Below are 15685 nucleotides of genomic sequence, written 5' to 3'. Positions count from 1 at the left end.
TTTTGTTGTAGCGATGCATGCGTCCAATGTTCTAGTTGCTGCAAAAACGCTAAAGTGGTATTGGGCAGGAACAAATGTTGTTTTCAGCATTTTTTTCCTTGCGAATTGTCGCTGATATGCGATACAAATTAATCCAAAATCAGTGAAAAACAAGACAACGCAACGACAAGGATGAAGACAACAGTCCAACCACGTGATTTGTAGGTTCCGAATATGGTTGCCTTTCCGGCTGGCTAACTGGGCGCTTGCAGCTCAACCTGTTCGTGTCGTCGTTGACGATGACGATGACGATGATGATGACGCGGACGGTGCGGACCGGTGCAACTGTCAGACCAACGACTGCAGACCGATCAATGCGGGCCAAATATCTGCAAGAAACTCGTAAACAAAAAACAAGAAAGCCAACTCCAACGGTTGTTGCTAATGTAACATATAAAAAAGGAAACGCTAGCCAATGCTGAAAGAAAAAACTGTTCTATAAAATTCTCTGATCTCGACTGCATCTTCGAATAAAAGATCGCCTGAGTTGAGTGTCAGCGCGTACGTATACATTGCATCGTTTCTGCCATTCTCGATTGGACCTCAATGTTCACCCCTGCCCGCACAGCGCCGAACACTTGCTCGTGCCCTGTCGCCATGCGCAAATCATCCTCAATGTTGGTTGAATAACTCAATTAATTTCTGTCACCTGATTTATCACCTTTCTTGTAGTTGCGTTACACATTCGTCTTTTAATTTTATTTATTATTGCATTTCAACATTTGCATTTCGATTGGTTAGTTATTGTGTGGCTTGTTTTCACACCTCGTTTAACATTTGCTACATGGTGGTTGAATCTTTGCTTTTATTTTCATGTTTATGCCCACTTTTTATAAAAGAGGAAATGCGGACTTGCACTGCATATTCACAAATTTTTTTTGCAATATTCTTTTGTAATAACCTCATTGTGATTGTTGTTTGTTTGGTTATCAAATGATTGGATTTTCTCAAAACACTACTGAAGAGCGGAAATTCTGATTGAATTTCTTGGCATTATTGTTAGGCTGAGTTGCTAAATATGTAGTGACACCGTAGGCAATACTTAGGGCACTTTTGCGTTACGATTTTTAGGGTTTTATTGAGCTTGCCATTTAATCTTAAATTCATTCGCAAAGCGATAGGCATAATTTTTATGAAAAATTATATCGTTCGAATGTCAGTCAAGGTACTACTTCCATGATATCAACTAATGCATGAGATTATTTCTCATTCATTGCTAGATATATAAGTTTATAACCCCCCTTATGTTAAAAAAATGAATGTGCAGATTTGCACTTTATTAACCCTTGGATGTTTCATGTTACATCGAAACCCAGCCTACCATACATACAAAGAAACTACAAAAAGTTCGTATTAGAGACAAACCGCCTAAATTCCTCCTTTCAGGCTCGATTTCTCAGTATTTTCACTTTTACACATTCATGTAATCCTCCTAAATGGCCACCCTATGGCTTATTTTCATCTGTAAAAGAAGTTAGAGCCGACTACACTTTGATAGTGACAGGTTGTGGTGAGATGCTCCATAAATTGTGCTGGCATCAGATATTTTTCACAATTTTTTAACTCTTGACGCTCTTTCTTAAGGATGTCTGAGAGACAGCTGTGGGCACATCTTCGCATTCATTTAAACGGAAAGCCGATGCCTCTGTAAATAACGTCATAACTGCATAAAAATATGAGGATTAGAGACTCAACCAAACAAGTTCAAATTTCGTTAATTCTATTATTGGTTAAATTTTGAACTTTTTAGTATAAAACGCAATTATTTTACTGAATATCAATATTTTATAAATAGGGCACGGATTTGTATGCATTTATATGTTCTTTGCTAAGTTATAGGAACGTAAGGATTACATTTTTGCTGAATTAGAATGCTGTTACAACTGCATGGTGAACTTCAGCAAAAATTCAAGGTAAAATTGGGTATAAATTAAGGGAATGTCTGGTATGTTAAGTTCAAGTAGCCAAATGGAGGGCATTGATATTTGTAATAGTTATAATCTCAATGAACTAGCCTGCCTCATGTAGAAAGAATGAAATTATTCAAATTTCTGTTTACCCCGTTTGTTCGATCTAGTTTGGAATATGCTTCATTTCAATTTACTATCACAAGAGTAGAAAGGGTACAAAAGATGTTTCTTAAACATGCCCTCCGATCTCTAAAATTTTACGACCCATATCCTCCTTATAGCTCCCGCTTGTTATTTATTGGAGTCACTTGAGAAAAACGGTTATATCGCTTTCTTTTGTGTTTGATTTAATTCAAGGTGACATTGATTGTGGGTTTCTTTTGCAACGCTTTAACTTTCTTATTCCGGCGAGAACTTTACGAAGCTCTTACCTAATTTGATACAAGCTTTCCATTATCCTTATTAGAATTGCCAGGATTAATATTTTCTTTTTTTACCTGTGGGCAAAAAGTAAGGTGAATTTGGTTGTAAAATGAAAAATCTTTATTTATTCTTGTAAATCAATTTCATCCCCTTCAAAATAGTCCCCTCTCGATGAAATACACTTACACCAACGATTTTTCCAATCCCCGAAACATGCCGAATAGTCCATTTCCGGTATAGCCATCAGCACCTTCTTCGATTCAGCTTTTATCTCCTCAATCGATTCGAAACGCGTTCCCCGGAGTGGTCTCTTGAGTTTTGGGAATAGCCAGAAGTCACACGAAGCCAAATCGGGCGAATACGGTGGTTGCGGAACGATATGCGTGGAATTTTTGGCGAAATGGTCACGAAGAACGAGTGCAGTGTGAGACGGTGCATTATCGTGATGCAAAAACCAAGAGTTGTTGGCCCATAATTCTGGTCTTTTTAGACGAATTGCTTCACGTAAACGACGCATAACGCTCAAATAATATTCCTTATTAACCGTTTGGCCAGGTGGAAGGAATTCATAGTGCACCACACCACGAAAATCGAAAAAAACTGTCATCATGACCTTTATTTTTGAACGACTTTGAGTGCTCTTTTCGGTCTGGCCTCGCCTTTAGCACGATATTCGCTTGATTGGTCGGTTGTTTCAGGGTCGTAAGCATACATCCGAGTCCCATCTCCCGTAATGATGCATTTGAGCTTGTCCTGATAGTCTGAAAGCGTTGTTTCACACACATCAACGCGATGACTTTTTTCCAAGAAATTGAGAGTTTTCGGTACCAAACGAGATTTGACTTTTCGTAGGCCCAAATGGTCTTTTGATATTCCGATCATATCAGTAAGGTCTTTAACAGTCAACCAACGATTTTTGAGCACTAACTCCTTCACTTTATTGACGTGTTGGTCATCTGTTGACGTCGATGGTCGTCCGGAGCGGTCCAAGTCAACAACACGTTCTCGACCGTCTTTGAAGTCTTTGTACCACTTATAAACATTTTTCTGCGACATGGTCGAATCACCAAATGCCTTCTGCAACATGCTAAACGTTTCCGCAGCCGAAATTTCATTCCGCAAACAAAATTTGATGGCAGTTCTCTGCTCAATCAAATCAGACATTGTAAAAATCGAAAAATGCACTCTCGTTTGGTAAACACAAGCGTAAATATATTACTGATAATGACATTCACATGAAAGTTGGCCCAGATGTTATTAACAGTGCTGCCAACTCATGAAAAAATAACTAGAGCGAAATTTTAATCCCGCGAACTTTGATAAATAAATTCACCTTACTTTTTGCCCACAACTAGTATGCAACTTGTATTAGACTGATTGAAATTGAGCGGCGTGCTTTGAAAGCTAACTCAATTTTGAATATTTATTTTGCGTAACATTTCAATTTGAAATTCATACACAATTGACATTTAGTTACGGGTAAATTTTTGGCTCATTTAAAATAGAGATTATTTATCCATTACAGAATGACTGAACCGTAAGAAGAGCAAAACGAAAAATACAAATTTCAAGTGATGCCCAAAAGGAAATTTCATGCCGCATATTTATATGACGTTGGGCTGTAACTGCCAAGTCTGCCCATTGAACACGAACGTTATTGCTACCTGGTACACTAAAAGTATTATCATTGCACTATGCTAAATATATGTATCTAAATTTAGGTAATATAAATTGATTTCAAATATAATTCCTGTCTTGAAGGACCCATAGTAAAGTTTGGCTGGTAAAACTTTTAAAAGAAAGTTAACTAACTGCTAAAGTGTTCTTGTCCAGAGAGCTAAAATTAAAAAAATTAAAAAAAAAAAAATTACCGTCTATCACACAAGATGAGAAACTTCTATAGGTGAAAGTCGCTTAAGTTGTTCTGCCGCATTTTTGTTTTTAATTGTAGTAATCATAGTAGTTTAACTTTCAAATTGTGTACACAATTTTTAAACATTCAAAAAATGTTCATAAAAATCCTTAAAATTGGTAAACAAAATTAAACAAAACTCTGCACGCAGTTTCTCCCAGTAACGAAATTTTTTTTCCATTTTGCTTTTTCCCGTTTTGATTCGTTTATATACATAAATGCTAAAGATCCAGGGGAAAACAAATGATCAATAAAGGCTATGAAATCTTTGCCGAATTTTGTGAACATTTCCACAAACCTAGAAATATTGATGTTAGATATTAAGGTTAGTTGAGTGTAAATCTCTTCACCTCTCAACTTTGGCTTTTTGAGCCTGACATTCAATGATGTAGAGAAAGGTACTAATGGCCTGACATCCTCACTAAGACGGGAAGATTTTATATCTGGGTTTTTAGTTCACTGTATTTATATACATATACCGATTTCTCAAATGCATTTGAAACGCTATTTTATAGAATTTTATATGATAAGCTTGCATCTCGAGGTTTTCACTCCCTGTTTCTAGCTGGGATGAGATCACACGGTCGTTGCCTAGTTACAGTTCATGGTGTCCCCTTTAGACCGTCCACTGTGTCTTTTGTGCTCGACTAAGAAACATTTGGAACATCTGCTCTTTGTTTTATTTTTCAATGATAATGGTAGTTATTTCTCCTTTGGTAGTTTTCTTTCATATGTCGGTGAGTTAAATATATTTTCTGTTACAACTAACTCTGCAGACTTGCATATTCTTCAAGCTGATGTTAATAATTTTGCTAATTGGTGTCATAACTTGAGGCTGAATTCAGAGAGAGTATTTGGTTTACTTTTCACATCATTTGACAAGTAAAAAATTTTGTTTTCCCAAAAAATGTAAAAAATAACTTAAATCGGAAAAAGATGGAAGAAATTAACGAGGAGTATTTGAAAGGAGCAGAAGTGGAGTTTTTTGATGGTAATTTAGTTCCTATACATATATGAACTTATATGTATTTATGTGTTTGTATTTAAAACAAATTGAACGGTGAAGTTGATATCGCTCCTCCATCAATAATCGAAAAGAGAATCTCGTAATGACAACAAATGCATATCAAACAGAATAACTGCTAACAATTTCTGTCGCTTTCAATTGTGCTTTTATTTTAACTGTTTTCTTTCTTGAGACCTGTTTTCAACCACGTACGATTTTTAAATTCATTTTAAAATAAAAAAATGTTATCAAATTTAAATCCTGTGAAGCAGCTGGATAGCAGACTCAGAATTCTTCCAACAAAAACATAGATTTAAGGCTTTCATTCATACGAGCCTGAACAAATGCTAGTTCACATACAAGTGCAGCAAATGCTTAAAAAAGTTGTTTACCATAGAAGACTGATTCAAAATCACATCAATCGCTACAAATTTGAATAAAGCTATTTTTTTAATACGACTCAGTATCTTAGGAAATTAAAAATCTAATTATTTATAATTTTCTTTTCTAGAATATAAAATTCCAAATGCCATGTCCTTTAGTACAAAAGTTATACAATATATTTTGCAAACGCATAATTCATTTGAAGCCGCATTATAAACGCATTTATTTATTTATTTTGGTCTACAGGGCTTTTATTACAGTTTTTATTTATTATGTTTATTTTTTTATATATGTAAATTTTTTTTTTTTATTACAGTCTGCTGTTTGAAAGATTTTGGCTTATTCATCACATTCGTTATTAAAATCGACAACATATTAAACAAAGATCAAACAAGAGTATATTATTCTACGGGCAATGCAATAGACAAAGCCATGTAGCCAATCCATCTCGTATAAAGCGAATTTAGTAAAAACTTCTGGCACTCTTTCTACAATATTTTGCTGGCAGAAATTTGACTGTGTGGATTCTGTATTAATGAATAGTATTGAAGGAGACCGCCGTAACCGAATGGGTTAGTGCGTGATTACCATTTGGAATTCACAGAGAGATCGTTGGTTCGAATCTCGGTGAAAGCAAAATTAATAAAAACATTTTTCTAATAGCGGTCGCCCCTCGGCAGGCAATGGCAAACCTCCGAGTGTATTTCTGCCACGAAAAAGCTCCTCATAAAAAAATATCTGCCGTTCGGAGTCGGCTTGAAACTGTAGGCCCCTCCATTTGTGGAACAACATCAACACGCAAACCACAAATAGGAGGAGGAGCTCGGCCAAACAGAAGTGTACGCGCCAATTATTTATTTATTTATTTATTTTTATTGAAGGAGACTTTTCACCAAATAAATGTAAAGCACCTTTAGAGTTTGGGAATCTTCAAACTATTTCGAACAGAGTATAAAAGTTCCCATCTGCGGTACATTTATGTAGTACTAGTGGACTTAGGGACTTTTAAAATATTTACAAGAACTGAATATGCGAAGATACGCACGTATCTGAAAATAAAACAAAAACTGGCAGTGGTAACAAATATAATATAATGTTGTGTAATAAATAGTGATGGAAATTTGTTTTAAACCCACCCACATATAATGGACGAAAATTGATCGACGCTTGAGAAAAATCACTTTACTCGAAAATGGCGACAAATAACTGCTTTTGGATTTTCAGTCCGTATAGCTAATGACGATGATCCCATCGACAATTTCAAGCTGGCTGTCTCATTCTATTTTTATTGTGCAGCGGTTATCGTAGTTGTTACGTTTACTGCGCTGGAGTACCAAGTATAATTTTAGCCGAAAACCCCAAATAAAAAATCGAAATGAAAGACAGCGAAAGAAGAAAGAAATAAGTCAAGATGATTAATGGATTTTCATTTTATACGTATACGTATGCATGCATGTACATACTTTACTCCGCACCCCGCTCTTTTGGGCATTTGCCACAGCTGTATTCGATCGTACAAAGATACATACACATACACATTTATAAATGTAGAAGATATCCACGAGTGGCGGTAATGCGAATGCAAATGGTTGTATATGTATGCTTGTTATTTGCTTTGCTTTGTTGCTTTATAATTCATCTTGGGTATCCCACTGCTGAGTTGCGCTTCCTCACCCTCACTTCTTCACTAGGTACATTTTTTTGAGTATATTTTTAGTGAAACATATTTCCATGCAGCTGCCGAGGGTAACATTCTGTTTGCATCTATTTAATGCTCCCGAATGTATGGGCATGAATACGACCATATCTCCCATCCCTCTCCGGCAAACGCATATTCCACTCTATCAGCTTCAGAATATGGCTGCCGGAGCCATCATTCCCTTGGCTAGATAATTGTAGAGTGCAAAAGTGTATTTAATCGGAATGATACAGGAAATGGAACAAAATTTTGCGAGGCATATATGTGCGTTCATATGATTGCAGATGTTCTTATGACTTTTTGAACAGAAAATATTTGAAATTCTGAGAAAAATTTCGTCCAGATTTGCTACAAATTTTGTACTTACTCTTTTAAGGCAATTTAAACTGGCGTGGAGAACTGTAACATACCACCAGTACAAGGGGCGCGAGATGGACTGACAAATCGTTAACCACTGGGTATATACCAGTAGGGCCTGCAAAATCTATTTACAAGAATTTCGCTGCACGTATTCCTCTGCTGCCACATCCAGCTCAGTATTATATTGAAGATAGATAGTGGCGACAGATGCCGGGCAAAAAGAAACTATATCAAAGAATTTAAGTCATTCACTGTATATTTATATATATATATTAGGGCTGGTCGATTTAAAAATCGCTCATTGCTCTGTGAAAATCGTATTCTAGGAATCAAAATAAGAAACTTTGCCGAAGGAACCATACCTCTAAAACGAATTCTGATGTCCCCCAATTTGGGTCGAACTTTTGGGTAGGGGCAAATTTTGAAAATTAGCTAAATGGCTTTGTTTTTTCTTTATTTTTATTTATTTATAATAATATTTATTATTTATTTATCCTATTTTTTCTCTTAGGAAATTTATTTAGTCAGAACATATCGATGGTTTTCGAGAAAAGTGACACAATTCAAAAATACAAAATACTGAGTTGGGTCAGTTTTCTAGATAAGTGACGCGCCAATTTCATCATTTGACAAAACGACACTAACGCCATCTCTCAGAATTGCTTCAAGATTCGCTTATGACGCTTTTCCAGATAAAAATATATAAACTCTGTAGTTGATTTTTGCTTTTAACGGCAAAACTCCGAATTTGAGTTAATTTTGAGTTGTGTCGCTTTTCTCGAAAACCATCGATATGTAAATGAAAAAAATAATTTAAGAGAGTTACAGAAAAAAAACTAAAAAGTTCGACCCAAATTGGAGGACTTTAGAATTCGTTTTAGAGGTATAGTTCCTTCGGCAAAGTTTCTTATTTTGATCCCTAGAATATGATTTTCACAGAGCAATGGGCGATTTTTTTGCCTCCCCACAAATCGACCCGTCCTAATATATATATATTAAAATATTTTTTATCTAAAATAAGGCAGCAGCCTATTTTAATAACTTTGTGTTTGTAGTGTGCTTAATGGCCGACATCTTAAGATCGTAGCCTATATTACTTTGTTTTTACTCTTATTCAATTTGCTTGGTTTGGTTCTCATGGACGCCGTTCTGGGCCCGCCCAGTTCCGGAAAGGAAGTCTCCTCAGAAGAGGAGGAGGAATGGTTTTGGTGGACACACCATTCGACGCATTTGACGACGTTCGCTGTAAGTGCGAAGGAATTTTAAACTCTACTTCACCCACCACGCGTAATGAAGAAACCCAAGTACTTCAAAAGAAGTTCACAAAAGAATTGGAAACTTTGATGTTAATAAATTTGCTTCGCTACACCTCTTCATCTTGTATAAATGACCGAATACATTTTTAGGAGTAGTGGAGTTTGAATTTTTATAATTTTGAGCACACTTGTTATACTGTGCGTCTTAAAAATGACGAATAAAATTAATACGATATATTTAGCATTACGAAAGGATTCAAAGAAGCCAAATTTAATCTTTTTTTTCACAAATATAACAAATTGGCAGGGCTCACATATATATTTCAAACTCTTACTGCAGTAATTACCAAAATGCAAACCACACATTTTATAAATGAAATTGTACAAGTCAATTCTAAAGCTCATCACAAATCTAGTAGTTATCCACACATCCACACTTAGCTACAAATACATATACATATATATAACCACCACTGTGTGGCATAGGATAAGGAAGCGCTGCAATTTAAGTGCAAATGCACGCGTATGCCACTAAAGGCGGTAAGCAGTAATGCAATCAATGGCTAAGGGCAATAAATCAAATAAATTTCTAATATTTTCACAAACATATCAAACAATAGAGAAAATGTTTGATTTATTTTGGAAGCAGCAGTCAATAACTTAGTGGATTGACTGTTGGCGAAAAGAAAACATAAATCTTGCAGAACAGACCGGAGCACGCGCACAATATCTACAAGAATATCTACATATATGGTTGTTTGTGCACAATGACGGTACAATTCCAAAGCAATCTGTGCTGGCAAACACACAACAAGCGCTGTCGCCCTTGTGGCTTTTAAATGGCTGCGTGAAATTTGCATATTTTAATTTGGAACAGAGGAGCTCTGGGAAAGAAGACTGCATATGCACACAGCCAGCCGTGTATGCAAATATGAAATATTAAAATAAAAATTGCCATCTATGTGCATTGTGTAAGCAGTAACGAAACTGTCTTAATGATCAATGCTTTGCTTTGTGAAACTGTCACTGGACGCGTCGAATACTAAGCCAGCAATTCCTAATGTGAAACCGTGGAAATTGTGAAAAATATTTTTAGATTACATATGCGTGTCTCACACTAAACACTACAACGCAGTTAAAAATGCTCGACATAAATTAGTAACGCCCCAGTTTAAGGAAAAACAGTAGTAAAATGTTTCTATTTTGACGACGTGTGCGTGTATACGAGGCTAGCAGTTTTGCTTATGCGCAAAAAACAAAAAGTAAGTGGCGACCCATAAAGAAAAAGGTCAACACTAGCACAGATATTTGGGCAAATATAATCGTATATGTGTATGTTTGTATTTTTGGACATGTTTTTATGAAAACAAGACGCTGCGCCGATTTCGAAACAAAAGCCAAGGCGCGCTCTGAGCTGACCTGCCATAGTTACTACGCTACGAGCAGACAGACGAGGTAGTTGAACAGCAGTCGCGTAAATAGTGGCAAGCGAAAAAAATTTCGTGCTGAGAAAAAAAAAAAAAATTGTCGCAAGCAAACAGAAGCGAATGTTGCAAAATACAAAAACTTTAAACTAAAGTCAATTGTAAAACACAGGCAAAAGGCCAAATAACAACAAAAACCACAAAAAGATGTCCGACAAAAGATCCCAAAGCGACAATGTCACACATGTCAAAGTTAAGTCGGCCGCGAGTGACACAAATAAAACATTGCGACGCGTCTAACAATCCAACCAACCGAATGACCAACCAACAATTACTTGAGCCAACCAACCTACTAAGCAATGAAGCAACATCAAATTACTGACCGACTTGCAAATCGGCTGACCGTCCGGTAGTCCGCCTAACTGTCAGCATTGTTAGTTCACTTTTTATTCGTCTGTAAGCAATTTCGTGGAAATTTCTGCAATTTTTCTTAAAACAGCTAGAGACATTTTTTTTTATGTTAAACAAATACGTCAATGCGGCGGTAGGTTCTTGAGGGGGCACTAATGGCAAAGAATACACGGAAAGTTCTGTACATTTTAATGCTTCATGCAAATAGATTAATATTTTTATTTATTTACTAAGAACTTTTTGTAAACAAAATTGACAAATAACACGTTTTCAAGCAAAACCAGCTGCTCAGACTTTCCTTCCAAAGTTTGATATCGGGTGTTTTTTTTTTTAGCTGCATGAAAATGAGCGACATCGAAAACTATGGTTTAACCCTTTGAGTGGAAATGACAGGCCTTGCCCGTCAAGATTGTACTGTCTGTACTAAATTAGAATTTGACAGGCGTCGCTCGCAGTATATTTTATCGTTTAAAATCATATGAATTCCTTTAAACTTGTAAAAATAAAAATATTATTATTGCTGCACATGGTCATTCCTTGAGACTAGGAGTATTCTCCCATGAATATTGTAGAAGCTGTAGAGATGAGGAGGAGGAAGAAACAGTAGAGCACTTCCTTTGCAATTGTCCAGCCTTAGCTAAAATCAGAGCAGGTTGTCTTGGTAAACACTTTTTCAATTCTCTTACAGAACTATCTGGCGCGGGGATTAGACCAATCCCGCGCTTCATAAGACCCTCAAAATGGTTTCATGAAAGTAAATAAACAAGGTTCCCGTGTCGCACAGTGGTATCACAACGGACCTGTGAGGTCTAAGTGAGTTGGTCATACGGACTGACTACCACCATAACCTAACCAATGGTCTTTTTTATATTCTACCTAAATTTACCTTAATACAGATAACGGGTTTAAGAGTTTTTTTAATAAGCCACTCATAGAATTGCGCTAAATTAAATTGTCTGCACGCGTACTATTCTTCGAGATTGAATCGTAAGGGAAGGGGTTAACAGCTGAAATAACTATATTGAGATTTCTTTTCAGTCAGATTTAGTAAGTCATCATGAATCGTTCAACGCTAGAACATCGCATATAAATTGTGGAACGTTGCTTTGAGAAAGATTTGTTCGCGAAGTTAATAGAGCCAAGTATGGAACAAGACGCAGTAATGTCGATATATCGTCGTTCTCAACTTGTTGGCCTTTGTCCCTCGACAACGTGGAAAATTCAACAATCGATTTATTGCAATATTCAAACCACCATTGATACCATACGGCCAGATTTATAGGAAAAAGTAGTAAAAAATTGGGTTGATCGAATGAGTCATGCAACTCGTAGCAGCGGCGGATATATTCCGCATTTTGTGTTTTTTCAAAATTTATTTATTTGTTCATTAATATCTATTGAGTTCCCTTCAAAGTAATCCCCATGAGATATTATGCACTTCTGCCTACTTTTTCCAATCTTCGAAGCACTTCAAAAAATCATTTTTTTTTTATCTTGTTCAGCCCCTCCTTTGATGCCGTCTTTATCTCGTCAATCGTAGCGTAGTGTCGTCCTTTCATGGGCCTCTTCAGTTTCGGGAGGAGGCCAGATCTGGGAAATACGGTGGCTGTGGCATCATTAGTGTCTTGTTTTTGACCAAAAAGTCGCGCGCAAGCAACGATGTTGCTGTCTGTTGTTGAAGTGCTCGGACGTCCGGCATGCTTTTCATCGTTCCCATCTTCTCGGCCTTCTGAGAACATTTTGTATCACCGATAAACGTTGCTTTGGTCCATAGTAGCTTCTCCGTATGACACAGTCAACATTCGGAATGCATCCGCGCACTTAATTTCGTTTTTCACACAAAATTTGGTACAGGTTCTTTGATCCATCTTTTTGAATAGGTAAAAATCGAAGACGAGCCGAAACACGTGCCAGCAAAGCAGCTGTCAACAATTACCTGAACATTCAAAATGGCCGAACTCGTCGACATGATCGACAGACATGAGTATCAACATATCGCCACAAAAAAATCGAAATTCGAATTTAAGTAACCCGTGAAAATTCAGAATTCGCGATACTTTTTGAACACACCTCTTATTACTGGAAATAATTTGCTCAAACCCAGCATGGCAGGGTGAATTGTAACACACAATAGCTAAATCTCTCAGATGATTCCCAAATTTGTGCATTTCTGCAGAAATTCCATCATCCACTCACCAGCGCTCTCCTTTTTGAGCGAATCGCGCCACACACAAAATGGCAGTTGCGTTTATAGCTCCGATTAGATGGAGATTTGGTCCTCTTCACACAAATTTTTTTTTCAAAAATTTTCACGCCTAACTATTTGTGTTTTTTATTAAAACTAAATAACTGCAAATCTGTGAAAGACCTTTGTGTTCTTCCGAAATTCATTTGCGATTTTCTAAAACAGTGTTACGTTTTTCTGGGACATGGTTGGGAAAGTTGTAAGCTCGAACAAAATAATTTAAAATAATAACATAATATAAATTCGGTATTTGTATTTTTTCGGAATTTTTTTATTTCTTTATTTAAGTGATTAGGACGATTTTGCTTTATTTAGTCAGGCTGGCTGCCTTTTTAAATATTCTTCTCTCCTTTGTTCTTTTGATATTGAAGAGGCCCTCTGGATAATTTACCTCCACCGAGACACATATTCGCCCACGTAATATAGTCCGCGGAGCCACTAAAGTGCGAAGATGGTTTCGTAAAGTTAGGTAATCTCCGCTGCCAACTGGCAAAAATAGGTATACAAATATTTTAATGAATATTTCACTTGAACATTCAGAGAAATGCCTCACTATCGGATCCCACTGGACTATATGAATGTGTGAAAATGAAAATGCCGCGTAATGAAGTTTGAAAATATATTGCTCTCGTAAAACAGGAAAGTTTGGTTTCTGATATAAAAAGTTATCTGTGGTTTCCCTGTACACATGAGATTTGGGCTTTTGGTCGTATAACATCCGTATAGACCCTCTACCTTCTTCGGTGGCACGCGGTTAACGCCCATGAAAATATTCTTTTCACAGATGAGAAAATATTTACTGTTGAAGAAGTTTTTAATAATCAAAACGTCAAAATCTATGCTAAAACCTCTAAAGACGCAAAAAATCTTGTTCTAAGGGTTCAGCGTGGCCACCATCGAGGTGGGTTTGGTGGAGAGTGTCTTGCAAAGGCGCTACATCTGCTCATTTCTGCGAAACAGGGTTTAAGACCGGGGCAAAAGTGTACCAGGAGAAAGTCTTAGTGTGAAGCAGTTGAGCAGTACTCTCTTCAATGGAGAGCGTTGGATCTTCCAGCAAGACTCCGCTCAAGCCCATACGGCAAAAACCATCCAGCAGTGGCTAAAAAATAATATTCCTGGGTTCATAGCCGCATAAGGTCGGCCGTCTGGAAGTCCAGATCTGAATTTTCCATTCAGTAAACCCGATAAGAGTTTAGAGACAGAATCAACCTTAACAAATTTCAGTTGGCAGGTCTGCATTCATGCATCTTTCAGAATCCGTATGTATTCATTTATTCATATATAAATTCAGTCTATAAAAATATAAGTTTCTTACAACTATAGGCAAATAAAAAGTTTATTACTTAAAGCACTAAAATTACAAAATACAAAAACTTAGGAAAGCAAAAGATTGAAAATAAGAGTGCAACACTTTAGCAAATTTATATTTCGCTAAAGAAAAATCAATTGATATAAAAGTCGACATCTCATTTAATTTTCTAAGTGCACGCGCATTTAATTTCGTGACTTCGTCATTACACTGACACGAAACGCCTATTTCATCGTCGACGATTGGTAGTTCGAAATGATATCGTCAATATTTAGTTATGTTCTGAACCTCAATCACCTGGTCCACATATGGGATATAACATACCGTATCTTCGGATTTTGGAAATAGAAAACCCGCTACCTAGACTTAAATTTCTAAAACGTTTCTTTGAAATATATAAATTGTTACTCTAGGAATCTAATATACATTTTAAAGAAAGTAGATAAATTCTGAATTCGGTCCGCAACGAACTTTTGAAATCCGCTGGCCAATAATTTTTGGAATTTAACAATCTCATAGAGTGAGTTGTTATAGCTTGCGACATTACAGAGAAGAACGGAACTTTAATCTTAACATATAAAACGTTTACGTGGCTTTTTCAGGTTTTAAAAATATTTATGCCGGACCTAAATGAGGCTGGACCAATACGTCTACCAAATGTGGACGAGTGTTATTAAGTCGTTCTCGAGATACTCGCATTTATCCGAACGTGGAAGTGGCACCAGCTTTTTTTTTTTTTTTTTTTTTTTTGTTTATTGAAACGTTATAAATATTTAAATACATTTCATTCTATTACACCTAGTTCACAACTATCAAGTAATATTATTTGATTAAATTATTAAATTCAACAGTATTTACAGGAAATACGTATATAACTGGAAGACAGCTGACAGAAATTTACATATATTTGTCAGTCATCAAAATTTCTGGAACAAGATCATTTGGTTTTTTTCGTTTAAGTCTCCGGCACTGGTCATCTAAATTGGCAAGTCGCCGAGCCTCCGGGTTAGTATGTTTTTCGAGTCTTTCGGAATGAGCTACAGCGTAATGTTTGACAACTTCTGATACTAATGACATGTTTAGGTCACGATGTAAATCAGTGTTCCTCACATACCATGGCGCGTTTACTGCGTTCTTTAAGAACTTGTTTTGAAATCGTTGTATTTTTTCGATATGAGTTTGTTTGGCACAGCCCCATAGCTGTATACCATAAGTCCACACAGGTTTAAATACTTGTTTATAAATTAAAAGTTTATTTTGTATGGAAAGAGGAGACCTCCTTCCAGTAAGCCAGTATAATTTTTGCA

Source organism: Anastrepha ludens, chromosome 2, assembly GCF_028408465.1.
Source record: "Anastrepha ludens isolate Willacy chromosome 2, idAnaLude1.1, whole genome shotgun sequence".
Classification (NCBI taxonomy): Eukaryota; Metazoa; Arthropoda; class Insecta; order Diptera; family Tephritidae; genus Anastrepha; species Anastrepha ludens.
This window is presented reverse-complemented; position numbering follows the sequence as displayed.